We start from the raw sequence: 22,367 nt of genomic DNA on the forward strand, positions 1-22,367 counted from the left end.
TCAGTCCAGCACCACTTAGAACCACCACCCCCGGTCTTGTCCGGGGAGTTCACAAATTGTTTAAAACATTTTTTTTTTATTTTTTGTTACCTTTAACCCCTTGGGGGGGGCTTCCTCTAGGCTGTGGGGGGGGGTCCGTGAAGGTTCCCCCTCCCCCCACCGACCTCAGTCATCACTGCCGCGGCCCATTTTAGCCCCTTTTTTGGCCCATTTGGGCCTCCGTAATTTTTTTTTAAAATGGCCACTGCACATGCACAGCTGCAGGCAAAATGGCCACCGTGCCAACTTACGGAGGCCTGAACACGCAAAAAAGGGGCTAAAAGAGGCCGCAGATGTGATGACCGAGGCCGGTGGGGGGGGGAGGAACCTTTGTGGACCCCCCCCAAAGGGTCTAAAAATTTTTTTAAATCAAAAATTTAAAAAATCACGAACCCCCAAACCATCCGGGGGGTTTGGTCTGAGGTCGGACCGAACAGGGGATCGAACCTGTTTCCACATCCCTAACACGCAGGTGAAAATGAGCTAAGGAAGCCCAGCCCAGTTTCGCCTGTGCTTGAGAACCGTTGGGAGCTGCTTGACTCCCACCTGAGGCATGGAGGCAAAACCTCTTAGGGAGCCTGCCTTCAAAATGAAAAGGGAGAAAGTACTCTCTTGACCTAGTCTTTTCGATCATCTTCCAGCCCAAGCAGCCAGGGCTGGAAAGTCTGCAGAGCTTCCTGCCGTCGCCACTTTGCATCACCACTTTGCATGGTGCATTATGGGAGTTCTGAGGGCCTGCTGACCCACAAACCTCCCTGCTGCCGGCAATGGCGCACCCAGCAAAGAAGAACGGATCATCTGTCCTGGAGGTAAGCTTTTAAAGGCTTCCTCCCCATGCTCCTTTGAGCCCGTTCTCATGATCGTTGTATTTCTCGTTGTATTTTTTATAATTAAAATTATACTGGTAATATGAGAAGTGGTAGAACACATAATATAAGAGGTAAACTTTTATCTCAATGTTTACACTTCAGCCTCTAGGTAAGGGCTTGTGTGATGGGGTCCCTTTCTGAGCCCCCACCCCAGCACACCAATACCCACACTTAGAGCATTTTAATAGCTCCACTCTAGCCCTATCCCCTATAGGGAGTGTGCTAAAAGTATACAGAAGGCCCTGCCTTTAGCTCATTTGGACTGGGGAGCTTCCCAGAGCTGTGCCCTCTGTGCAGCCCAGGCACTGCAAACATCTATGGGACCTTAAAATTCTTTTGTTGGGAGCTTTTGCACAAGCCGGGCAGTGATTAATGTCCAGAACTTTGATGAAAAAATACATTGTGTCATTTATTTTTCTGTTCAATAAAATATTCTCCTGCACGTAACATGCCAGTTTAAACACAAAATTCATGAAAATGTGGCTCAGGCCTGCCACTTGCACCTATCTAATAAGAAAGGTGGCATGCCTGTATTGGTATGCTTATACCAATTCTCAGTAACAGGATGAAAGTCTTGTCTTGTATCAGAGCAGGCAATCTTGCATGATAGATTTTCAAGTCTCATTAAGATTCAAAGACCTTTAGTAATAAAGAATATACCGAGAAAACGGAACCAGAGCTATTTCTGGGTTATAGTTTCATTGCACGTCATACCAATTATAAACCACTTGGGTCTCAAGAGACAGATTTTGAGTCAGAAATAGCAGTGTAATAGCATCTAATATTTTTGCTTTAAGTCAGAATATAAATCATGTTTGCTTTCATAAATCTGGTTTTAACAATGTATAAAGAATTGATTGATCTCAGCATTTCCTCTTAGGATATAACACAATATATAATTATATCTCTCATTTAAAAATATACGCAGAATAATATAAGCGCTATATTTAACACACTACATACACAAGTAAGATTGTAGTAGCTCAAAATATCAATACCACATTGGTCCCAATTCCGTTAACCATATTACAGTCATGAGTGGAATGGTGCATACACAGTGAACTTTTTCTTTTGCAAGGCTTCCTTAAACTGCATTATAAGCTTTTTAAAAAGCAGATGAAGTATCTGGTATACACCTTCTACACCAGGCCTGCTCAGCTTTGCCCCCCCCCCAGCTGTTCTTGGACTACAGCTCCCATAATCCCCAGCCACAGTGGCCACAGGGAGTTGTAGGCCAACATCTGCAGGAGGGCCAAAGTTGAGCAGGCTTGTACTACATGCATCTTTGGATCAAATCTCCTTCAGTAATTTCAAAATATGTAATGGAATGGAATTTCTTGGTCTCAAACTTTATAAATGATGTGGTCTCTTCAGATGACACAGAGACCAATCTGGCAGTGGCATTCTGCACCAATTGCAGTTCCAGACTACATACAAAGGGAGCCCCGTGTAGAATACATTGCACTCTACATATCTATTTTGGAACAGGGTCCTGAGACATAGGAATGTCCCAGCACCTGCAAACACAACCAACGCAATTCTGAAGTCACTGACTTCGATTTGGCCTACAAGAACCATTTTGTGCTGGCATCTCCACCTGAGTCCTGAGTAGCGACTGCACCCATGCACAGGGGTTGGGTGCACAAATCTTTAGAACACAGACAGAAGCTAGTGTGATAACAGCCTATTGGTCACTTGGATTGAAAAGCTTCAGTTCTGGCCATTATAAGAGTGATGCTACATTGCAACAGAGAGTAGGTTGATCATTTTCTTTGTCAGGAAGTTTCTGTCTGGTTTAGAGAGTGAGGCCTGAGGCCTGCTGCTTAGCCCTTTGTTAAAACCCCTGGCAGTTTACAACTGTCCCTATGACTTGCTAATGTCAATATGTGAAACTGCTAGCAGAGATCTTGTGGGGAGAGCATTGCCTTTTTTCCATCCTCAGCAATGACCCAACAAGTAGAGAGAAATGGATAAGAACATAACATAAGAACAGCCCTGCTGGATCAGGCCAAAGGCCTATCTAGTCCAGCATCCTGTTTCACACAGTGGCCCACCAGATGCCTCTGCGGATATAATGAGCCTCTCATGTGTTACTTCCCCCCTGTCCCCTTATTAACTACCAGTTCAATTCAGTCTATTCAACTTTTAATTATGGTCTAGTCCCCACTGAGACAATCCTTCTGGCTGTCATCCAGAGGAATCTAATGTAGATGCTCCTAACAGGAGAACCCACACAGTGCTAGTCCCAGTGCTGCTTGTTTCCTCTCTACTAGAACACTTCCAGAACATGAGTGAGCTCCAAAACGTATTCTTGTGCAAGAGCTCCCAAGCTTTGGGGAGAGTGTGGAGCAGCACCAGGTCTAATGTTGTGCAAGAAATCCTGTTAGGAGCACCCTCGTTGGGCTGCTTTGGATATCAGTCTCTGTGTCTGGACTTATCACTTCAGACAGAAGGTATAGACCAGGCCTGCTCAACTTTAGCCCCCCAGCTGTTTTTGAAGTACAACTCCCATAATCCCCAGCCACAGTGGCCAATAGCCAATTATTATGGGAGTTAGTTGTAGGCCATCTTCAGGAGGGCTGAAGTTGAGCAGCTCTGGTATAGACAAATATGGCTGAATGTTTCTCTATAGCCCTGCCCTGCCCCCCCCCCCATGTAAAAAACTAAATGTCAAGGAGAGAAGTTTCAACCCTTTCTCTGACATCTTCTTTTCAATGTGCAGGATTATTTGTTTGTATATTATGGCACAGATGAACATTCATTCATTTGATCCCTCAATTGCAGCATGAAATGGGCATCTATTATATTATTATGCATTAGTTTTGTTATTATTAAAGTAATAACATATAGTGCTAGAGCACTGATTGGGAAGATGTGAAGTCACTCTGGATTTGTGTTGGTTAGTTCTAGTGTTATGACTTCTCATTTTGCAGCGAAAGCTTCTCAGGTAATAAATATTATCATGATAATGGCAATTAGGGAGATTATTGAGCCGATTGATGAAATTGCATTTCAAATTGTATTTGCATCGGGGTGGTCTGAATATCGTCATGGTATTCTAGCGAACCCTAAGAAATGTTGTGGGAATAATGTTATGCTTACTCCTCTAAATATAACTACAAAGTGAATTTTTGTTCATGTTTGGTTAAATGTATTTCCAGAAAAGAGAGGGAATCAGTGGACACATTAACTGCGAATACAGCTCCTATTGATAGGATCAAGTGGAAGATGTTCAGTTGAGACCTTATTCAACCTTGCAGCACTCATGGTTACAGCTGCAAAAGTGGGGAGGAAATCTTGCCTAGGAGCTGTCACTCACCCTCTCCTGCTAGGCGCTCACATTTACAGAGATGTTTCTGACAGGGGCACCTCTAGGCATGGACATGGGGGCCCAGGTCCATGTGCCCACCAGGGATGTGCATTAAGGATGTGCATGGAACCGGCTGGCCCCTCGAACCCCCCTCCCCGGTTTGGTCCAGTCCAGGGGGGTTCACGAGCTTTAAATTCTTTTTTTTAAAAAAATTACCTTTTGCTCCCCTTGGGGGAGTTTCTGAAGTCAGGGGGTCCGTGAAGGTTCCCCTTCCCCCTGCCGGACTTCGAAATGACTCCCTCACCTGGTTTGGGTGTTCTTCAGATGGTTTTTGGCCTTCATCCAGCAGCCATTATGCAGGCCACGCGCCTGCGCACATGGCTTCTGCGTGGCCTCGCAGAGGCCAATTTTGCAGGGCCGTGGCCTCCAAAATGGCCACCATGCCGAGGGGAGAAGGCCAAAAACCATATGAACCAGTCGGAGCGGTCCATAAAGAAGAAAGTCTCTTGAATATCTATCTGTAAAAGGTAACGGTAGGTCACAATAAATCATGTGGTTGGTTTTGACCTCTAAAATAGCACTAAGGTTAGGCTTGTCTGGTATGAGCAACAAGGGGACTCCGTTCACTCACCAAAGATCTGCTTCAGTTCATCTTTGCTCCCCTCCCCACACTTAGTATTCTTATGTTCATGCCCCACTAACATTGAGAACTGTCTAGTCTGACATATCACAAAATGATTTTTAAGGGGTGCATCTAAAGAATATTTGAGGAAGAAAAGACAGGGCCAATGTCATCCAGATGGATTAAAAACTAGAAACAGATTGTTTTCCCACAATTTTTATTGAAATTTCTTTTTTGCCTTATACTTTTTAATTCAATTTTCACAACACAAAAGGACAAACACAAATGATACAAACACTCACAAACACACACAATAAAGACTTCCATCTCATCGTTGGAACAAGTGTTGTTAACAATAACCAGATCTTGCCTATAGATTAAACCTTCTCTCCCCAGTAATTCATATAGAAAACAACTTTAGGATGTTTTTGAAACATTTGTTGTTAGCCCTCAAAAGCCTGACATAAATCCATTTTGTGATGTATTTTTAAATAGAAAAGAAGAGGGTCCCATTCTTTTTTAAATTCTTCAACTTTATTTCTTAGTAGTGATGTTAATTTTGCCATTTCTGCCAATTCTAGTACTTTAAGAATCCAGTCCTCTTTAGACGGGCATTGACTGTCTTTCCATTTGCGCGCAAATGTCAGTCTTGCTGCCGCTGTTAAGTACATAAAGAGGGTCCAATATTTCCTCGGGAGAGCATTGTTATCAATACCTAATAGTATTGATTCTGGACTCTTGGGAAAAGTCATTTTGAATACTTTTTAATGCTCGTTTTATATTAAATCCCAATAACCTCTCGATTTATTGCATGTCCACCATAAATGAATATAGGAACCCTCTTCTTTCTTACATTTCCAACATTTATTTGACATATTCTTGTAGATTACGGCCAACTTTTTGGGCGTAAGATGCCATCTGTACATCATTTTCAAAATATTTTCCTTTAAATTAGAGCAAGCAGTAAATTTTATATCTTTTATCCAAAGTTTTCCCCATTTTTCCAAGTCAATGTTATAACCAAGGTCCTGGGCCCATTTAATCATCGAGGTTTTTACTACCTCCATTCTTGTATCTTCCAATAGTAATAGGCCATACATCCTGGATACGAGTTTTTCTTCCTTATCGCACAACTGTAGTTCAAATTCTGACTTTAGTTGGTTAAAACCGCTTTTACAGTCTTGCTTAAATATTGCATTGATTTGATGGTATTGGAACCAAGAGATATTCCAATCCTGCATATATTCTAACTTTTAAAGTTCGTATTTTACACCTTGAAAGACGAACAGTTGTCGATACGTGGGCCAAGATTGTTGCATATTTTTCTGTTTTCTAGATATAACTTCCAGTGGGGATACCCAAAGTGGGATTTTTGCTTCTAACAAAAATTTATTTTTCATCCATACCATATATAGACTTTTTCTAACATAATGATTTTAAAATTCTTTATTGACTACTTTTACCTTGTCATAAAATAAATATGCATGCCAGCCGAATCTTAAATCAATCCTTCCAAATCCAACAATCTTGGATTTTTTAATGTAATCCATTATTTTAACCAGGTTAGGCATATCGCTTTGAAATATAACTTAAAATTTGGTTGTGCAAATCCCCCTCTCTTCCTATCATCTGTTAAAATTTTTATTGAAGTTTCAACTTAAATCCTATGATTTCGAGCCATCTCTTTTATCTTTTTTCTCTCTGCCCCATTTCATTGGCTTCAAGCAATTGTTCCCAATAAGAGAATTTTGGATTTTATTGTGTACGTGCAGTGGCTACAACGCATATTAGGTGCTATGAAATCAAGCAGGGAACTATTTCTGCACATGGCAGTCTTTATAGGGTTCATTCTGGTAGAAGCATGGTCATTTCATTTTGGTAGAGGCATGGTCACACGTTCCCAATAAAACCAAGAAGTTGAGGGCAGGGCCAAAGCTGTAATAGGTTCCAAAAACCCACACAGGTTCCAAAAACCCACACAGCTCTGGGGCTGCCTCACTCATACCTGGGGCACCATTCCCCTGCTGACAGTTTTTATCCTATGTGCTGCACCCAGTGACATGCTCCTCCAGCCCACTGCCACTTCCTGTTCATCCTCGGCAGTTTTGCATGGGGTAGGAGACAGAGCACACTGTCACTGGGGTCAGGAGACCTCATCACATGTGCCACCACCAGGGTAGAGCGCGTGCTGCCATAAAACTGCCCTTGAAAACACAGACTGACACTGAGCTGAGTGAAGGAGAGTTGGCCTAAGATTTTTCATAGTATTGGTTTGCTATTTTCAGCTTGTTTCAGTTTATAAATTGAATTTACTGTCATTTATGCCAGTGTTCAAGCAAAATTGAGAGGAAAGATACTGCAGTCCCAGCTTGCCATGTAATTCAGTCTTATTAGACTGTAAATGTTGATGTTTGCACTCTGTGTGGATGTTGAAATGTTTGGAAAATGTTGCTTATTCAAGCCAAACAAGTATAATTGCTACCATCAAATGTCATGTGTCGTAGGTTAGAGCATCAGTATTTAGTACACGAGTGATGTGTAGGTTGTCAGGATTTTAATCTTTTACTTTCTTTCATTTTCCGCTTCTGTTGTAACATATTTGATGTTTTAGAAGTGAGCCATAGAACATCCTATACAAGTTCCCACTAAGAAAAAATGAAAGATGTATAGTGATTGTGTGCCAGATAGAGCTGGCAATTCCTGTTGCTTTGGATGTTGTAGAGATTTTAATCAGGCCATCTGTTTTATGACAAGTTCCATGAAGTCACTGTAGTATACTTTAAGAATCTGGAGTTGACTTGATAATGAAGGTGACTTAAAAGCAGAGAACCAGAAAGAAAACAAAGTTCATTATGAAAAGAGGGTTTTTTTGTACACATGCACGTAATACTTTGCACTTATCTAGTACCTTTCATTTTAAAGTGTCAAAGCTCTTAGCATAAATTAATTAACTAGGCCTCTTTAGAGGCAGAGATAGTTCAAGCATCATTACACTCATCATTTCAAATGAGCAAACTTTGACACAGAGAAGCTAAATGACTTACCCGAGGTCACATAACAAGTCAGTTGAACAAATCAACAGTTTCTGTTAATGCAACTATATTATTGTCTTTGACAGCTATCAAGTATAATACTGATACTACCATGGTGGTCAAAAAGAGTCATAATATCACATTTTGTAGTTGCTAGATGATAATTTGATATCCATCCACAATAATGTCCATGAATACAGCACTACATAAAACATTACTGGATTCACACAATCACAAGGATCCTGGTTAAAAAGTTAATCAGGGTTAGTGAGCCCTGTGGAATTAATTGTGAGAAGAACCCAGAACTGAGGGCAATCCTGGTCAAACCACTCTAGTTAACCAGCATTTAACCAGATTAGATAACCAGGACTCAGTCCCCTGCTAATTGAGCAAATAGGCACCTTTTAAAGTGGTGATTCTCTTATATCCAGCAGTCTCCTCTGTCCTGCTCAGTGCATCACGGAGCAGGGCTGCTCATGTGGGGACACAGAGCACGCTCCCACCATCAATCCCTCAATTGTCTGCAGGGAGAGTAAGCTTTCTTCAGCCTTCCCCACCTCGCCCCCCGCCCTCCCACTCTCGGGGAGTGTGAGAATTGCCCCAATTTTTTCCATCTTATTTTAAATGGGCTATTGTTTTACTCTTCATTAGAAACTTAATAGATTGCTCCTATCTCTTAGTCTCTCCCTCTGTCTCCATTGTGGATATTGCCCTACCTTACAGAGCTGTTGTAAGATTATAATGACAATGTATATGAGCTATAGTTACTGTTATGTGTCTAGCCATGACTCAATTCCTCTTTATTTTTATTCTAAGCTTCATAAACACATTGCTTATTCTAGGCACCATGAGTAATTCTATCTTTGATCCTCTTGTCGCCAAGAAAATTGTACTTACAAATATATTATGAATAATATTCTTTTACCTAAAAGTCAAAAATTCTACTTCATTCATATTCTCTTGGGTCTCCCAGCTGCCTTTGATAGTGTTGATCACTCTCTTCTTAATTCTTTTTTTTAGTGTCTTTCAGGTTTGTACCCTCAATTGGTCCTACTCTTCTTCTCATAAACCTTTAAGGAGGAAATGGACTAACTTGTGATCCACTTAACTGATTTGAACCAAATTTAATACAGCTATATGGACACATGGGGTGCCCCAATTGTGTAGTTCACTAACTTGAGGACTGTCTGACTGATTTGAACCAAATTTGGTACAGTTGTAGTGAGTGACACATAGGGACACCTCAATGGTGTAGTTTGTAATGATGCCATCCACCCCGATTCAAGATGGTGGATGCATGAACATTTGAGGCACAAGAGATCTAACTTGTGGACCTTGATTGGACCAAATTTAGTCCAGTTGTAGAGATAGTGAAAGTAGGCAGATTAGTTCTTACTAGAACAACTTGTTCTGTCCTGCTTTCATTTCATCATAGATCTTTAAACTGATACACACAGTTTCTGTTGTGATCTCCCAGGAATTTATATTCGCCAAAACCAGACATTATTTCCACTTCTAAACTACCTTTTCCTACATCTCTTTTTTGCCTAGTATTAATGACTTTACTTTCTGTTTTACTTAACAAAGTGATTAAATTGCTAGATCCTTCTTGTAAATATTGCAGACATCTGTTCCTGACTTTCTGTGTCCAGTAATAGGACGCTGGTCCAGGCTTCTATTGTTTCTTGTTTGGCTTACTGCAGAGCTTCCCTCCTTCCCTGGTCTTCCCTATTTCTATTTTAAACCTTTAATTTCTATTCAGAATCCTGCTGCCAGTATTCTCCATCCAGCATGGCACTTTGATCATATCACTGCTATTTGCTGTTCACTTCACTGATTCTCTGTTATCTTTTGTATATAGTTTAAACTTTTACTTCTTACTTTTAAAGCCTTGAATAGACTGGTTCTTCTTTATTTATTGCTTCTGATCTCTTACAACATCCTATCCTGTGCCCTTCACTCTTCTTCTACTTGTGCCTTCAGTTCCTTACTTTGCTTCTCATCTCTGTCTCTGTCCTTTTTCTTCAGCTTCCCCATGTACTTGAAATACTTTTTCTACTAATATCCAGCAGGCTTTCTTTCTTCTTTTTTAAAGAAGACATATTTTCTTCTTTAAACACATATTTTACTTTTCTTTTCCTACTGAACCGTGGGGGTGGAGTAGAGGGTTTTGATCTTCATTTTTATTGTAATTTAGCATTTTATGTTGGGCATGATAGTAATGATATGGGAATGCATAAGATCTTTTAGAGAGGCTCGAATCAACCTGATACAGACACCATTTATCAGTGGGGGATGGGGGCCTTTACATGATAGGTGAGCAGCAGACTTGTCATCTTTGTCTTTAAAGGAAATCGCTTTCCTTGCTGGTGGTACCAGGAATAGCATTTCAAAATGCCATTTTTCTTCCTGGAAACTAGCCCATAATGCCCCAGAGAAGGAAGTAACATCACAATCTTTGGTCCTTTCCCCAGTGTATTATTGGGAGTGGGAGGGGCGGGGAAGGCTGTACCCTCTAACTATAGGGGAAAGCCATATTGCTAGTAATGCACAGAAGAAAGGATGTAAGACTGTGACATTGCTTCTTTTCCTGGGGCATTGTGGCCCAGCTGCCAGGAATAAAAGAGGCAATTATCAAGATTGCTACTGCCACTGGCATAACTGGAAATTTTGTACGGAAAGAAAGACTGAATGCTGCTCAGCTATCAAGTAAGATCTGCTAATACTTGGCTGCGAATACAGTCTGTTATAATACATGGTTAACTGGAAAATTGTTCATTGAAGTCATTCACACAACATGGCAGGGCAACGGGCAGGTGGGGGAGAAGGCTGGTTGAACTTACCTTCCCCCCATATGAGCGCTTGACCTTGCTGAGAGCGTGGACTGTGCTGACCTTACTGAGAGCATGGCATAGTGTGGAGCTCTGGAAGCCAGGACAATTCGTCCTGCTCTCTGTATATCCCACAATGCACCGCGCACACAAAAAGATGACTGCAGGGGGACATGATAGAGGTCTATAAAATCATGCATGGTATGGAGAAAGTGGAAAGAGAGTGATAGAAACACTAGAACCAGGGGATCAACAAATGGAAGTACCTTTTCACACAATGCATAATAACTTGTAGAATTCTCTGCTACAAGATGTGGTGACAGCCAACAACATGGATAGCCTTAAGAGGGGTTTGAATAACTTCATGGAGGAGACGTCTATCAATGGCTACTGGTCAGAGGGCTATAGGCTACCTCCAGCCTCAAAGGCAGGATACCTCTGAGTACCAGTTGCAGGGGAGTAACAGCAGGAGAGAAGGCATGTCCTCAACTCCTGCCTGTAGGCTTCCAGAAGCTTCTGGTGGGCCACTATGTGAAACAGGATGCTGGACTAGATGGGCCTTGGGCCTGGTCCAGCAGGGCTGTTCTTGTGTTTTTATGTTCAACATATACAATGCAGTGTGGGATTACCCCAGGAGATGGGCACTCTAGGCACTTATCTCTGTGTCTGCTGGGGTTGAATGTAGCTCCAGTAAACACATGATCCCGGAGCCTGAGTTAAGGGCTCACTTCAGCCCTTAGCCCCAGCGAAGAGCCGGGTTTCAAAGTGGGTCTAGGTGCTGCTGCCCTGCCAGGATCGTGCCCAATCCTGGCAGTTCTCACATACAGCTTAACCCAGGCTGGGCTTCCCTATCCTGGGTTAGGCTGCACATAAGAACAGCCTCTTTTCTGATAGAATTTGTATCACATCAGTTCCAGTTGGGCCAATATGATGCACAGCCCTATTTATTTATTTAGCAAATTTTAAAACCACCTAATATATGATGCACAGCCCTATTTATTTGTTTATTTAGCAAATTTTAAAACCACCTAATATATACATCTCTGGGCAGTTTACACACAAAAACCAATTTAAAACAACCAACAATAATAGTACATTAACATGATTAAAACAATTTAGATAATATAAACTTTAAAAGTTGTTAACTAAAAGGCCTGATTAAAAAGCTATGTCTTCATTGTTTTTTAAAAAACTAGCAGAGATGGGGAGTCTCTGATTTTATTTAGGAGCATGTCTTAGAGTCCCAAGGCAGCACTAGAGAAGGCCGAATTCACTGGTAGCAACTGCTCCCAGACCTTCCCCAGTGATGTTAATAGGTTGTGGGATTCATGAAGAAGAAGGTGCTCTCTTCAATACCCTGGGCCCAAGCCATTCAAGGCCTTGTAGGTAATAAGTAGCCCTTTGTATTCAGCCTAGAAATGCATTGGCAGCCAATGTAGTTCTTTTAGGATGGAGGTAATGTGGCCTCTTCAGATAACCCTGGAGACTGCTGCATTCTGCACCCATTGCATTTTCCAGACTACAAACAAAGGCAGCCCAACATAAAGCACATTGCAGTAGTAAAGCCTGGATCTTACCAGCATATGCACCACTGCTTAAAGTTTATCTCCAAAAATGGACGTAGCAGGTGTATCAGTCAAAGCTGATAAAAAGCACTATTGACCACTGCCTCAACCTGAGAAATGAGGGAGAGATTTGGATCCAGGACTATTCTCAGACTACATACCTGCTCCTTCTAGGGGAGTGTAACAACATCCAGAACAGGCAGGTCTAAATCACCTCCTAAGTCCCAAATTTTCACAATAACCACCTCCATCTTGCTTGGATTCAGCCTCAGTTTTTTCTTACCCATTACCAACTCCAGATAGGCATTTAGGAATGTTAAGCTGTTTCCTGATAAAGTTGTCAGAGGCAAATAGATTTGGTGTCATCAGCATATTGATAACACCCTGCACCAAATCCCCTGATGATTGCTTCCAGAGGTTTCATGTAGGCGTGAAAGAGCACTGGAGACAAAATGGAGCCCTGTGGAATTCCATACAGTAGCTCTCATTTTGAAGAGCAACAGTCTCCAAGCAACACCATTTGGAATCTATGTGAGAGATAGGAGCGGAACCACTGCAAAGAAGTACCTCCTACTCCCAGTTCACTCTGGCGATCCAAAAGGATACCATGGTTGATGGTATCAAAAGCCACTGAAAGATCTAGGAGGATGAACAGAGTCACACTCTCTCTGTTAACTTCTAATTGGAGATCATCCAACAGAATGGCCAAGGCTGTCTCCACCCCATAGCCTACCCAGAAACGGGTTTGAAATGGGTCCAGATAACTACTAAACACACAAACTGTTCAGGGAGGATGAACATCCCCAGATACTGGGGCAACGTACTGTGAACATGCAGAAATAGCCATCAGAAACTTACAAAATATTGATTAAAAAAAGGGTCCTGTGACAGTTTTTTAAACTGTTTATAAAATCTGTTTTTTATTGTAATGTTTGGTTTTTTGTAATGTGTTTTTAATTTTATGTGTTTATTCTATTATCTTAGTGTTTACGAGCCGCCCAGGGAGCAATTGTTATAGGGAAGTCAATAAATAAAGTTGTTCTTGTTTTTGTTATGATTGGCTCACAGATTTATTATGACATAGGACTAGAACCTACTTAATAAGATGCATGAACTGATATCCACCGTTGACAGATTTATTCATGCACACAAAAACATACATACAGATGCAGGTACAGAGTGGGACACACAGGACAAAAGACAAAAATGTTCATATTGATGGACATTTCTATAGAAAGCCATCTCCTTGAAGCTAGCCATCACCTCCATTGCATCGCCCATGCAGATCACGTCATCTGTGAAGAGCTCCATGATCAGGTTCACCACCTCCCTCACGATTTCACAAACCGTGGATCTGCCCACCACAAATAGGCTGCTGAGGTTCATGGAGGTTGAGTTCGAGGCCAGCTTATAGATGGCTATGGCCACCCTCCTCCTCACTGAGATCACCCACAGCATGACTGTGTCCTGGAGAACGAGATAGGGCACCATCTTTCCTGCCAGGGAGTAGAAGGTTGCCTTGGAGATTCTGAAGCTGCCACGGAAGCAGCAGTCCTCCCAGTCGTCTGCATTCTCCATGGACCTCCAGGTAGTGCCATGTCTTGGCAGCTCCCACCTCCTCCTTCCCTCCGACCACTATACATCCAGGGCATGCACGGCGTCGGTGAGGGCACCTAGCTGACTCCACCCAGCCTCCACACAGGCCACAGCTACACCTGAGGGCCTCAATGCCTGAAGTGCCAGGTGGACGCATCTCCTTTGCATGACTCTCTCCATTGCCGCCGCCTCAATAGTGCCGAGGACCATCTGCATGGTGGAGGTGGCAGCCACAAGTGTCGGTGCGCCTGCCATTGAAAAGATCTGTCCCACAGATCTGAGCAGTTGTTGAGGTTCCAGTGACCACACATGCAAAGAACCTTTCCTGGACATTCATGTCGGATGATTGGGGGCATGGTGTGATGGGGTGGGGTGTGTTGGGCGTAACCATCCAACAATGTCACCCTCCACATTGAGAGATAGGGTGTTGCTCAAGGGGGGCTAGTGGGGTGTAATGGGCAGGCCAGGGCGTGATATTCTGCTTTTGGGTTGTCTCCCCTCACCACAATCTACATTGTGCATGTCCACCTGCCCTGCCACTCTTCCAGTGCATACTTTTGGTGTGCCAGAGGATGCATTTCTCACAGCAACCCAATTGTCCTCTGCAACACTAACTAGCAACTGCCTTCCACGCAGATGCGCTGTTTGTTATTTGCACCCTCTTTCATCACCCACCCAGATACATTTTTTAATGTTCCCCCACACCCCACTTTTTTCACCCCTTGGTTTTATGTGGTAGCATTCAGAAAGGTTGCACCACCAAGCTACCCCACACCAACCTCCTTCTCCACAAAACATCACTGGGCACGGCTAGCGACCTGGGCAGCCCGTGCTTTCTCCAGTCAAGCTTTGTAGAAGTGACCCCTCCTGTGGCTGCTTTGACAGGAACTGACCTCCTGCATTCCCCCTGCATTTTGCGTGAACACCATCCTCCCACCACTCTGTTTGGGCGTTCTCCAATGCTGCTGCACACAGTTGTGAATGGACAGCACTCCTAACAAAGAACGTAAGTTTTATTTAGAAGTCCACAAACTACCAAATGTGAAAAAGGAATAACATTTTAAATATCAAGGAACTGAAATAGAGGGATAGTTGAACTTGGAAAGCTGTGCAGAAAGAAACATTGCAAGCTGTGAACTCAAAGGAGCGAGTTGTTGGGTACTGCTCTGTGCTTTAACCGTGGGTGCCATAACAAAATAATAATGACAAAGCACAAAAGGAAACTCTTGATTGCTTCTCAGTGCAGACTGCATAGCCAACTCCCATGCTTTGTGCACTTTTGGCTGAGGCAGTTAACAGGTTGTGGGGAGAGGAGGTGTTTTTCGCCACCTCCTGGCCTTCTGGATTCTCTGTCTGCCCCTTTTCTGATCCTTGAACATCCAGGGCCCCACCCTCCACTACAGGGGACTCTGGAGGCCATGCTCCCTTTTCCTTGCCTGTCCCCACCTCCTTGCCTGGGTGGCCCGGGCATGAGATTGTTTTCTGTGAGCTGTCTACCCCCACTGTTTGCTTCCATTTGTGTGGGGAGCTGCGGGGAGGGCTGTTTGCCCTTGCATGCCCACCCTTTGCCCCCTCTCCATCCAGTGAAAGCCTTGTAAGTGAGGCGCCCTCGACGCTCATGGCTGTAGCGGTGGCTATCACTTGTCGGGTGCTTGCAATGGAGGAGTATGGAGGGGAGGCCCTGCCCATGCCCCACATGGTTCAGAGGGCTGCAAGTTGCCTGGCTCTTGGCTTCCTGTCTACGATGGCATGAAATGTGCCCAAGGTGTTTCTGGGCACCACATCCATACTGTCACTCCAAACCGAGATGAGCATGATAGTGAGGCATTGTCATTGACTGCACCCCAGAAAGACTGTTGTGGGAGTTCACAGCCTTGAATTCTGCCTCCCACCAGGATCTGCAGTCTCTCTGGCTAACAGACCTGGTGTAGCCGCGTTGCTGCATCTGTTTGGAAATCCATACATAGGTGGATAGGCTTCAGCTGTAGCTGGCCTTCAGCTGCTGTTGGACCCTCTCTCTGGACCACATCTCCATGAACACGCCAGTCTCAGCCTGGGTCCAGGTTCTCGCCCTGCCCCTCCTCTGTCACTTGCCAGTCTGGCTGCTATCTTCAGCACTGCCAGCAGTGCTAGCTGATGGGCCCATGGAAGGTGGCAGCTGGGATTCCATTGCTTGGTGGTGACAGTGCTCTGCTCCAAAAATGAGGATGTGGGCATCCAGAAAGCAATGATCATGTGACTGTGTTTTTGGGACGTGCATGCATGGACATTTGTGGGTGTCAGATGTCGAGGCATGTAGCCAGGTGCAGGTACATGGAGAGCTCATGGCCTCAAGGGCCGCACATGTATCAGCAACTTGCAACATTCAATGATAGTGCAGTGGGCCACATCAAAGGATGTGCCAGCTAAAGAGCAAAAGATAAGGGCAAGGATGGAAGGGGAGGGCATCCTTGACAGATTCATATTTTGCTGTCCTGGAGCTTTCATGGGATATGTAGGCAGGCCAAGGACAGCATAGCACAGCATCCTTATGTAGATGTGTGGCCCATTGTGTTAGCATGAAATGCCTCCAGCACCGGCCCCCTACCCAGAATTTGAAAACTCCTTAGCAAAAACACCCCCATCCATGGCGCCTACTATGTTAATGACTGAGCTTCAAGGCAATGGGCAAGAAACCATCCATTCAACACACACACCCCACCAGTCTACAGATAGATCTAAAGAAGAGAGAGAGCAGGCTGGGGTCGGGAGGTAAAGTCCTGGGGTGCTGTCCCAGGGCAGCGGCCAGGTGGCATCTTTTGGGGCATTTTAAGTGGTTAGGAAACATAGGAACATAGGAAACTGCCATATACTGAGTCAGACCATTGGTCTATCTAGCTCAGAATTGTCTTCACAGACTGGCAGCGGCTTCTCCAAGGTTGCAGGCAGGAATCTCTCTCAGCCCTATCTTGGAGAAACCAGGGAGGGAACTTGAAACCTTCTGCTCTTCCCAGAGCGGCTTCATCCCCTGAGGAGAATATCTTGCAGTGCTCACACATCAAGTCTCCCATTCAGATGCAACCAGGGCAGACCCTGCTTAGCTAAGGGGACAAGTCATGCTTGCTACCACAAGACCAGCTCTCCCATGAGTGGTTGCAACCCCCACTCATGGGATAGCCTCACCAGTGAGGTTTGCCAGGCTTGTCCAGGTTAAAATTTGTACATTCCCTCAAGCCTTTTAATTTTTTAATGTTCTGATCTGATGGTAAATGATTTTTTAAAAGGCTTTTAAAATGTCTTGTATTAAAATGATATTGTATCCCCCCGCCCCCCGGTTTTTTGGTCTTCTATGTTTTGATGTGTAGTGTGTTTTTATCTTGTGTTTTAATTTTGTGTTGTCAACCACCCAGAGAACAATTTGTTATGGGGTGGCTAACAAATAAAATTTATTCTTATCATTATTATTGACTGCTAGTATGGAAACATTTGAGAAGGGGAGACATGGGTATTCTCCCAGTGTGGCTCTCCATAAGAGAGCCCTTGTTGTGGGTGGGTGCGTAAGAGCATGCCCCAAGGAAACATTTGCCACCCCATCAACTATTTTTGGCCGGGAGTGGAGTGAAGGCCTTGTCACCAAGCAGGCGTCACTGTTGAATGGCAATAAAGTGAAGAAGGTAGTGGGTGGAGCGTCATTTAGTCTGTATATTCTCCTAGGGCTGGCCAGAGAAGGCTGTGGCATTCGTACTGCTGGCATGTTCCTGTGTGGTTCTAGGACGCTGCCTCTATGATTGGTGTGAGAGATAGGCACTTAACTGTAGTTATGGACAAGTCTGCCTTCTGGCATAACAGCTCGGTGGCAAAACCACAATTGTCAGCGGTAAAGCTTAGAGAAAACCTCAGGTTCCAATTAGAGTTTGGCGGGGCAAACTGGAGTTAACTTCAGATCCTTAACAGCAGTTTTGTGCATTCGGACGTACTACAGTTACAACCTCTGCAGTTAAAGTGTATTTGTGAACCGGGCCATATAGTTGAGTCAGTCCTGTGCTGGCTCTTAGCTTCTAGAATGGGCTAAAATAGTTCTCTTCAATAGCAACTGTAAGGCAAGCGTTTTTAGCATACAGCAAGAACATTTTATTATTTATTTAATTTGTTTATTTAAAATATTGATACCCCACCTACTGCTATTATTGATACACTAAGAACGTAAGAACAGCCCTGCTGGATCAGGCCCAAGGCCCATCTAGTCCAGCATCCTGTTTCGCACAGTGGCCCACCAGATGCCACTGGAAGCCACAGGCAGGAGTTGAGGGCATGCCCTCTCTCCCGCTGGTACTCCCCTGCAAGTGGTACTCAGAGGCATCCTGCCTTTGAGGCCGGAGGTGGCCCACAGCCCTCCTCCGACTGGTAGCCATTGATACACCTCTCCTCCATAAATTTAGACCTCTCCTCCACTACTGCTCGGTGTGGAGTATAATATGTATTTCAAACATGTTCAGTTAACCAATTTTATGCTTCTTATTTTCACTTGCTGGCATTCAGACTAAATTACCCATGAGCAATTCCATTAATTGCAGTGGAACTACTCCTTCAGTGGAAGTTACTTAGCGCAGCCACAGTAAATTAGAAAGAAATCATCTTTCTTTAAGTATGTATTTTTAATATTTTAAAAATTATGTTAATGAAATAATGTGCTGAAATGTGTGTCCTTAGCCCCCACATACCAAAGTCATGGTTGGCTCTGGTCCACCATGGCCTTTGAATTGTGTGCCCTGATTTATTCTTTTTCGTTAATACTGACCTGTTTGTCCTGTGTAAACAGAAGAGCATTGTTGGCAGGTGATGTTTCATACTACCAAACAGAATGTGGGTAAAGATCTGCCAGGGATAGTTGGCAGCAAAACTGACATTCTGGTTTTAATGCAGGCTCCTTTTCTCCTTGTAAAAGGACATAAGGAAGCCTAATATCCTTAGTATGGTAAGGAAGACCAGCCAATAATCTGCTGTGATCTTGACAGCTTTTTGCAAGCATCAAACCATTAACAAGCACAGCACCTAATATTTTATGCATCTCTGTCACTTCACAGGATTTCAGCCCTTCAATTACCCAGTGAGTCTTGTTTAATATGTTGGCAGTGCTAACATCTCTTCTACTTAAGTACATGTATTTTAAACATGTTCCGTTAACCAAGTAATTTTGACCAAAAGTGTCTGGGGAGGGGGCAATCCTTCCCCATTCTTGTATCATGCCTCAGATCTGCTAGTAATGTCAGAAATCATATATGTTGAACATATTTGTAGACCAGAGCTGCACATCGGCCCTCCAGATGTTTTTGATCACAACTCCCATCAACCCCAGTTACAGTGGTTAAGAGTCAGGGATGGTGGAGCTTGTAGATTGACATTCCAGGTGGACCAAAGTTGTCCAGCTTGGCCGTAGAAGTACTTGTTGTTTTTGGATGACAACTAGACATCACTTTTATAATTGCCTTGCTTATTAACAGCTGATTAGGCAATGAAAGCTGCTGCAGCAGCAAAAAAAAATAGAATAAGGTCTGGGTTTGTGTGTGGACTAGTTTCACTATTTTATTTTATTTTATTTTATTTTATTTCATCTATTTGTTGTTAAATTTATACCCCGCCTTTCATTAAGAAAATCTCAAGGCAGCTCACAATAAAATTTAAAAACAAGATTATAAAAAAGACACATTAAAATATTGAGCTTAAAAATATAAAAACAAATCTGATTTATATATATATATATATATATAAACACAAGCATAAAAACAGTACAAAATACAAGAAGCAGCAGTGGAAACAATCATATAAAAGCCTGAGTAAAAAGCCACGATTTGACATGCTTCTAAAAACTGTGATGGAGACTGAGGAGCAGATACCCATTCCAGAGTCTGGGGGTAGCAACAGAGGAGGCCCTGTCCCGAGTGCACGACAACCTAGCCTCCTTCATTGTCGGCACCCGGAGCAGAGTCCCCTCAGATTACCTTGTCAAGCGGGCAGCAACCCTTGGCAGCAGGTGGTCCCTCAGGTATCCTGGGCCCAAACCATTAAGGGCTTTAAAGTTCAAAAACAGCACCTTGAATTGGACCCGGAAATGAACTGGCAGACAGTGCAACAGGAATATTCACTAATTCTAGGACTCATCATGGGGGCAGGGTTAAGGGAACATAGGAAGCTGCCATATATTGAGTCAAACCATTGGTCCATCTAACTCAGTATTGTCTACCCAGACTGGCAGTGGCTTCTCCAAGGTTGCAGGCAGGAATCTCTCTCAGCCCTATCTTGGAGATGCTGCCAGGGAGGGAACTTGGAACCTTCCTGCTCTTTCCAGAGTGGCTCCATCCCCTAAGAGGAATATCTTACAGTGCTCATACCTCAAGTCTCCCATTCGTATGCAACCAGACTCTGCTTAGCTGAGGGGACAAGTCATGCTTGCTACCACAAGACCAGCTCTCCTCTCTGTCTCATCCTTTCCAAGTTATAATCATGACTTTTAAATTTTTTAAAAAAATTACATTCCAGACATCATGGTAATATGAAATGTTGTAATTCAAGAGAGGGGTTTAGGTATATAGAATCTTAGTACTGGGATGGGACTAAAATTGGCCAACATTCTCCACAGTTGTACAAGGGCAGAACAAGAGGTTCACCCTTGCAGGGAGCTGGGACGCAGCTTCTCTCCTGTCCTCACAAAAGCCATGTCTACTGCCAGGAATAAACCCTGCAGGGCTGCACAACAGTCAGGGACATATTGCTGGCTGCTTTTCCAGGGAGGGGAGAGAGAGTCAGACTCTCATCATGGTTTATTACATATGGTGTGTGTGTGTGTGTGTGTGTGTGTGTGTACACACACAGACTTGTATGCTTCTTTTCTCTTTCATACTCCTGTTAAACATAGAAGGCACAAAGCAAATTAACACTAGTCTTCAAATAATTGTGGGATCTTCCCATTCAGGTTGCCAGGAATCGGGGAGAATGATGAATAGTTCAGCCATGTTCAACCCCACCCTCGGGCTCTATGGCTGCTCCCTGACAAGCAGTATGTTGTTGATGCAGCACGGCTGAGGGCCATGCCAGCTGCTGTAGAGCAGGGAGGGAGGGCCCTCCCCCCTTGACCGAAGTGTTCAATGTACCAAGCCTTATTTAAGGGGAATGCAGCCAATGATAAAGGTACAGAGAGGGTTTGGGGAGCTTAGATTAGCAGCAAAGGCAATACTGAAATGAGTCCTGCCCAAGATAGATGAAGAAGTGCTGGTAATGGGACCAGAGTGCTCACCACTGAAGCTCTGAGGCCAGGAAGGGAAGACAAGGGATTGAGGGAGAAACATCACAAAAAGATGTTAAATCCTAATTTCTGCTGATCTGAGCAGAAGAGGGACAATGAGAAAGTGCATAAGCCTTATCTGCAAATTATATTGAGGCTGTTATCATGCACAGATCCTGGTGGTGCCAAACCCGGCTCATAGCCAAAGTTAAGGGCGCAATCCTAGAGCACCCATCCCCTGGGCAATCCCCCATTGCACTGCATGCACTGTGAGATGCTCGGAGGAAGGATTACAAGTCCTGGCCTCAGAGTGATCCACCCTGCTCTGCACTGCACAGAGCAGAGTTGATTGTGTGGTAGCATGTCCTGCACTTCCACCAACAACAGGTTCATCGTCGGGGAGCAGCAATGTTTGCAAAGCCTTTCCCCCACCCACCAGTAGGTCGTGTGAATGGCCCCATTGTGTTTGTGTTTGTGTGTGTGTAGTTGACCAAAGAATCACTGTGCAACTATCTTCTACAAAGAACAGCTTTGCTTAACTGCTAAAAGAAAACTTTTTTGTAAGACCAAGTATTGTCAATGCACCTGTGTTCTTTACTTTTTAATAGGGGAAAAATCAAAGAGGGATAAAAATCAAAGTCTAATTTCTCACCTTTATAACAGTATAATTACTTTCCAGCTGTTCGATATATTTATCTCCCGTGTATTTTAGGTTTTTCTGCTGTGCTGAACAACAATTTTGAGATCAGCAAACAAAGGCTCAGCTGCTCTAAAAGTGGGGAAAAGAAAGAAAGAAAAGAATTTAAAAGCAAGCAGCTATATAAGATAAAAGGCCAACAAGGTGATTCAATGCTTCTGCTGCTCTTGCACTGAATTCCCTTGGCAGCTGAAGTTGCTGATCAATTACTGGTGCCATTGGCTGGGTCACCACTCGTAACCTTGGCAATTAATAAGCTAAACTTAATGTACAAGGCAGAAAAAATAGGGAATGTTTCAGGCTACGTGGTGTTCAATGGAGAGTGTATTTGTGATGCTGCAGTTTTCCTTCATACAGTTCCTCTCATGATACTACATGTAATACACAAAGGGGTTAACTGCTTTAGCTCATGAGTCTCAGTATACCTATATTCAACTCACAAAGAGGCACAGTTATAAATCCCCCATGTTTCATTGTGTGTCATGGAAGTGACATGTTGGGGTGACATGTTGGGGGGGGGGTGGAGGGAGGAAGTTAGCTTGGAGCAT

The 22,367-nt window shown here is 43.6% G+C and overlaps 1 protein-coding gene and 1 long non-coding RNA gene across 11 annotated transcripts in view; one reads left to right on the forward strand and one right to left on the reverse strand.

Moving 5' to 3' along the window:
• Positions 1–22,367, forward strand: part of LOC128343611 (contactin-4) — a 920,791-nt gene that overhangs the window by 607,709 nt on the left and 290,715 nt on the right. For 4 of the 9 annotated variants that reach the window (XM_053292982.1, XM_053292983.1, XM_053292984.1 and 1 more), the window contains exon 1: positions 21,945–21,963. The exons of 4 other annotated variants lie outside the window; for them this stretch is intronic. The gene's annotated coding sequence lies outside the window, so the exon portion shown is untranslated. Of the gene's footprint in view, positions 1–680; positions 849–21,944; positions 21,964–22,367 lie in introns of those variants that run through there. One more of the 9 variants, XM_053292989.1, reaches the window with a different exon arrangement.
• On the reverse strand, positions 5,041–22,104 carry LOC128343615 (uncharacterized). Of its 2 annotated transcripts, none has more exons than XR_008315612.1 (2): positions 21,775–22,104; positions 5,041–7,654 (listed from the first exon to the last, which is right to left on the reverse strand). It is a non-coding gene; the product is annotated as an uncharacterized LOC128343615 (long non-coding RNA). The 2 variants fall into 2 exon arrangements; XR_008315613.1 differs by lacking the exon at positions 21,775–22,104 and adding an exon at positions 8,798–8,974.

The sequence above is a fragment of the Hemicordylus capensis genome, chromosome 2 (genome assembly GCF_027244095.1).
Source record: "Hemicordylus capensis ecotype Gifberg chromosome 2, rHemCap1.1.pri, whole genome shotgun sequence".
Taxonomy (NCBI): Eukaryota; Metazoa; Chordata; class Lepidosauria; order Squamata; family Cordylidae; genus Hemicordylus; species Hemicordylus capensis.